This window comes from Protobothrops mucrosquamatus, unplaced genomic scaffold (assembly GCF_001527695.2).
Source record: "Protobothrops mucrosquamatus isolate PMUCROS unplaced genomic scaffold, P.Mucros_1.0 scaffold1754, whole genome shotgun sequence".
Lineage (NCBI taxonomy): Eukaryota > Metazoa > Chordata > Lepidosauria > Squamata > Viperidae > Protobothrops > Protobothrops mucrosquamatus.
In genome coordinates, this window is record NW_015387894.1 from 59,911 (window position 1) to 66,568 (window position 6,658).

The window sequence follows — 6,658 nt, forward strand, 5'->3', positions numbered from 1 at the left end:
CTCTCTCTCTCTCTCTCTCTCTCTCACACACACACACACACACACATTTAATGCAAACAGCCTATGATGTGATCTGCCCATGCTTTATATATATTGGTTGGAAGAGGCTAAAGACAGGAAGATATGCAGCTCATCACTTAACCCAGTGTTTATATGAAATGTTACTCATGGAAAAAAATGGAGAGTGTTTTGACATTACCATTATTTCCATTTCAGATCTTTCAAAAGTTGCTTTTGAACAGGAAGCCGTGACCCTCTCCACTGCTATCATCTTTGCAACACTGAGACCAAGGAGTAAGGGATTAACTCCCTGCCTCAATCTGCTGCTAGAGAAATGGAATTATTTCCCTCACTCCATGCAAAAGAGAACCAAAATAGTCATTGCTACCCAGTCACATCCCAGCTTCATAAAATGGGCATTTGCCTGGTCATATGAATAAACAAAAGTCTGCGAGATTTCTATGAATGGGTGGTACAAATATTGTATTTGTGACTGATGCAATCACATTGGGGTTTTCCCATTCCCCCCTCCCAGTCTAGCCAATGAAAAGCAGGGACTGGTTATGATACTGTTTCTATTGATTTTGAGATGATGGGAAGGGTGGGAATAGCAAAAAAGGAAGAATGTTGAATTTTCCCTTCCCTCCCCTTCCCCTTCCTTTCCTTCATCCTTAGATTTTTTTCATGATTTTTTTTCTGTTTCCATTGTCTTTTATTTTATTATGTAAACCATCAAAAGTCATCTGAAGTTAGACAGCCTCAGTGGTGAGATTCAAATATGTGAACAACCAGTTCTCTGTGTGGATGCCGCTTCCGGAAGTCCATTCTGAGCCTGGGCAACAAAAAATTAGCTACTGGTTCTGCCAAAGTGGTGCAAACCAGCTGAATCCCACCACTGGGCAGCCTTTAAACTTAATTAACTAATAAAACTATATTTATCAAAGGCCATGCAAATATTTGCCTGCAGATGAGCAAGGAAAAGCTTCAATGACAGATGTGACTGTTTTGCTCTTCCTGAGGGTAATGAAAAGATCTATAAGCTGCAAGGGCATTTAGAAGAATGTATTTCTTGCATGTCTTCACAGTAAATGCATGACTAGAGGTATGGTTTGCATACAGGCCCACCTACAATCCACCTACTCAATTCAGATAAGCACCTGCACAGGGGCCTATATAAACACAGTGAAATTTGGGTCTGCTATAATAGCAGAAACTTCTGAGAATGCGGCTTTGAAGTTGTTCATACCTGTTTCCCACAGTTTTCCTAGAATGCTATTTGAGAGAATCGGGGGACTTCAACATTGCTTTGTTAGCACAACCAGGGTGTGGGAGGGGGAGACACTTGATGAAAGTTTGTTTACCTTTTCTCAATGCAGACTAAGGAGGAGCTTTTAAAGGAAACAGCTGTAGAAGCTTAGATAATAAAGTGAGGTTGTCCATTTCTTCTGATGAAGTACTTTAATCCTCTATATTTACTCAGCTAAGCAAAGAAGCACTTTCAACAACAGATTTTCATTCTTCAACGGGAGAAATGGACTATTTCAATTGCAGAATGGGTCCTTTATTTTGTGGAAATTTTTTTTCACTTGTCTCCTTTCCAATGCCTACGAAAGCCAGAGTCAAGTAACTCATTATCTGGAAACATTTACCCCCAATTTTATGAATGTGTTCTATGCAAAAGGCAAAAGGAAAGGTTTCTAAGGGCGTTATTCAGGGCCAGTCCTACCATTGGGCAGAGTGAGTTTCTTGCCTCAGTGTTGAGGCAGGATCTGAGAGACTGTGGGGCAGGCCAGTAGGCAGTCTTACAACCGTTTCTCCAGACTCAGCCTTCTCTTTGCTACAAAAGCTTGTATTCATTCATTCATTCATTCATTCATTCACTCACTCACTCACTCACTCACTCACTCACTCACTCACTCACTCACTCACTCACTCACTCATTCATTCACTCACTCACTCACTCACTCACTCACTCATTCATTCATTCATTCATTCATTCATTCATTCATTCATTCAAAAAATTATCGGCCGCCCATCTTACCATAGGGTAACTCTGGGTGGCTTATAGTTATATCTGAGCTAAAACGTAAAAAGTTAAAAATAAACATTAAAAGCAAAGACACATGGGGAGGGCGGGGACGGAATGTGGGGGGGGGAGTGGGAAGTGTTATTATTCAATCAACCACCTCCATTGTGCTGATCCCCCACTGGGGCCCCAAGCTGACTGGCACAGCCACGTTTTTATGGCCCTTAGGAAAAGATAGGGTTGGGGCCAACCTCAATTTGGGAGGCAAAATGTTCCAGAAGGCAGGTGCAACAGCAGAGAAAGCCCTCCTGTGGGACCCCCCCCAGCCGGAATACTTGGGCTGACGGGACCCACAGCATGCCTCCTCTACCGGCACAAGGAGTACGGGCCAATCCCAGTGGGCTGAGACAGTCCCTCATGTAACCTGGACCCCTGCCATGATGGGGTTTAAAGGTGATCACCAACATCTTGAATTGCACCCAGAAGCAGACTGGTAACCAGTGCAGCTCGTGAAGCGGTGGGGCCACATTCTTGGAATCCTCAAAACTATCCGTACTGCCGTACTCTGTACCAGCTGTAGCTTCTGAATGCTCTTCAAAGGTAGCCCCATGTAGCGCACATTACAATAGTCCAGTCCTTAACCCTATAGACTCCCTCCAATGCCTCAGGTGCTGTAGAAGATGCACTTCTATTATCAGTGTTCAGTTTTGTATCTGATTCATATCTATTTTAAGTACCTGAAAAGGGTGGGGGGAGTGCAAATACTGTATTTTTCTTCCATTCTAGCAGCAAAATATTTTCAGAGATAGGTATGGTTTTATGACTTAGAACTAGCCAAAAATTAGTAAGTTGCCCATCACATTCAGAAGCCGTAGAAAATGTTGTCCTGTCACCTGTTTGAAAAATCTTTCAAGTAATCTGAGATAACTTTTATACACAGAATAGTTGGAGCAGCATTTGGTCCTTCAGTTTGACAACAAAATATCTTAGTGTTGTGTTCTGGCCCTGATGAGGAAACTCAGCAGGCCCAGAAATGTTGCAAATGGTCCCGGGCAACCTAAAAGCTGCCCGGGACCAGACTGGCTGGCGCCGAACTTCTGCGCATGCGCAAGGCGCGAAGAAAGAAGGATTCCTATTGGCTGAACTGCTTGGGGGTTGGAAAACTATAAAAGGCCTGCGTGCCTGTTTGCATATTGCTTGGAGTGGAGTTAAGGAGAAATAAAGAAGTTTGCTTTACGATGTGTTGTGCTTCAATGCCTCGAATCCCGAAACACAAAACTTAGGTCAACCCTGAAATACCTGATAGGAACAATGAGTTCAAGAATGTGAAGAAGCATCCTATGATGTCTGAAGGTGAGTACCTCTATGCCTGCTAAAAAATCAATACAACTCGCATATAGGTAGACATGTGTAGAGTTACACTATGAGGGTTTATTTTCTGTGAATGGCATTCGTCTTTCATACCAAAAACCTTACAGTAGAACTGTATTCATGCTTCATTTGCTCTCACTCCAGTAATCATTCACAGGTACAGTCAGACGCCCTCAAACTGAGCATCTCTGTTCAAGCCTGCTTAGATTTTTTTTTTTAAAAAATTGTCTTGTTCTCTCCCAGAATGCTAATTGCTTCCCTAGTTTTATATTATATGCAAATTTAAGAATATCCCCTCAACCCATTTATACTGATCATTAATCAAAGCATTGAACAGTACAGGGTTCATGAAAGAGGCCTGTGATAATCCATTTATTACTATGCTCCAAGGTGATATTGAGCCAATTATCAATACTTTCAGGGTCTGTCATTCAGCCACTTAAGTACCTGTGTAATAGCTGACTCATATTCTACCTTTTTATTAATAATGAGAGACTTTGTCACATACTTTCTTGAAAAAATTCTTTCGCAGGGTGACAAGATTTTATTTTTGAAATTTAAACAGGATTTAATTGTCTTTGAATACATCGGATAAATTTCAATAAATCCCTTAAATCAACAGGTGTTTTTTTTGAGAATGTAAGATCACATAACATGTAAAACTATTAGAAGCATATTATCAGAGCTGTCATCTTCAACTTCACCCTCACTTTGATAGATGCCAGCCTGCCAAAAACTATGGAGGGAGGGAATTGCTGGAATTGCGGGAAGGGGAAAACTGAAACTACTCATTGTGTCATTCCAAGACATTGGCTCAGTGCCCCAAGGTCAAAAGGCTTGGGAGGGGAAGTGTAACGGCTCACCATCTAGCCAGCCAATGCAGGGACCATTAGCAAAACAAATACTTTGAGTGCAACTGGGCAATAGAGAGATAAGGGAAGGGGAGAGGAACAGGAAAAGGGAAAGGGAAAGTTAACAAGGGAACTTTCGCACAGACTTCAGTTCTGGCTTTGCTGTACTGTAACCACTTGGACTTTAGTAAAAGTATACCTTGCGCACAAATGGAGTCGAAGGGGTTTTTTCCCTCAAGGAACCAAGGTGGGACAGGTGGTGACACATATTTTGATGCAGGAGAATTTTCAGCTGCTATTTGTGAGAGATTAAACTGAGAAAATGTTTCGTTCAATTTATTTCTATCAATTCATTATTCTTCAGGATATATTTGTGTTCTAACTCTTGTTAGTTGCTACCTGTTTTGACATTGTCCTTTAAATTACTTGCTGTATTTGATCAGAAATAATAAAAAAAGAAGACTCCTGCGATTTCCCTGGACTGCAAGGCAATCAAACCTGTCAGTCCTAGAGGAGATCAATCCTGACTGCTCTTTAGAAGGCCAGATCCTGAAGTTGAAACTCAAGTACTTTGGCCACCTAATGAGAAGGAAGGACTCACTGGAGAAGAGCCTAATGCTGGGAAAGATTGAGGGCAATAGAAGAAGGGGACGACAGAGAATGAGGTGGCTGGATGGAGTCACTGAAGCAGTAGGCGTGAGCTTAAATGGACTCCAGNCAATCCTGACTGCTCTTTAGAAGGCCAGATCCTGAAGTTGAAACTCAAGTACTTTGGCCACCTAATGAGAAGGAAGGACTCACTGGAGAAGAGCCTAATGCTGGGAAAGATTGAGGGCAATAGAAGAAGGGGACGACAGAGAATGAGGTGGCTGGATGGAGTCACTGAAGCAGTAGGCGTGAGCTTAAATGGACTCCAGAAGATGATAGAGGACAGGAAGGCCTGGAGGAACGTTGTCCATGAGGTCGGGATGGGTCGGACACGACTTTGCAACTAACAACAACAACAATATCCAATAAGCTTCCAGAATATATCAGTATAAGATCAGTTCTGCATTTGTAGTTATCATCTCTGCTATTGAATTAAATGCATACAATAAGAAAAACAAGAATCATTGTAGTGTTAATTTACAAGAAACTAAATAATTTGTAATATTTGTAAAATTACCCCTGGTTGCTTGAAATAATCATCTAGGCAGAGAAGGTAGCTCCACATTGTATATGGATGGTTTTTTTTACTGGTGGGTACATACAAACTACATTTGAGAATTAGTCCTCTGTACTCATACTAACAATGAAACATTTTGTTAGGCTACAGCTGTAAATCTATGTCCCTCCAACTCAAATTAACCTTAGAAAGTAAATTTAGGATCATGAAATATCACTAAATACAATGAACCAAGTTTGACATCTTTGACCCTAGAGTAGATTGGCCATAATTCTTCCTCAAGAAGCGACAGTTACATTCCCAAGAAAAATAAAAGAGCTTTCCTTAAGGGGACATTCTGCCATCACATGAGACACAGTCAGCCCTGACTAATGACAAAGAATTCTTTCAGATCTCTCATTGTGTAAACTGGAGCCATGAATGATCCTTTCTGATTTTTATAAATATTGAGAGTTATGAAATGGTTTGTGTTTTACTTTGTTATAGTGATGGGTTCATAATAGAACTCTTGAGAAAATTGAAATTATTCATGTGTTTATATGATCACACATTAACAGAGAGAGAAGAGAGAAGAGAGAGGCTTGGGATGTGTATCTTTACATGGAATGATTCTTCTATGATTTTTCTCATTCCTTTCATTAAGATTTTATTTTCATTCATGGAATGATTTATTTTGTAGGCTTCTTGTGACACTAATATAAGTGTCAATACTTGGTTGGAATTTGATCAGAACAACAAAGCTGCCTTGTCATCTTTCATTTGTTTGCTTGTTTTTTCCAGAAGCTATATGTTACTCACTTCTAAATTATGGGAATTATCTGGTGTGGAATGTCCATAGTTTGGAGATTGTACACTTTTGATTTTGATCATTCTGCCTTAAAGTGTTATCCTCTTTCAGGTAAAAACTGGACAAAAATATGAGTTTTTATTTTATTTTTATTTATTAAATTTCTATGCTGCATGTGACTCTGGATGGCTTCATGACTACAGAAAAATGATATCATCTGGAAACTCTTTCAAACTGTATGGAATAATGCATCTTGCATAATAAAAATGTTTCTGGGTGCTGCTGCATATACATTTGTTCAGACAGAATGCACTGCATTGTAAGCTTTCTAAATTTCTAAAAAATATATGAGAACCAGCCTTATAATAATAATAATAATAATAAAGTTGGAAGGGACCTTGGAGGTCATCGAGTCCAACCCCCTGCCCAGGCAGGAACCCTACACCATTTCAGACAAA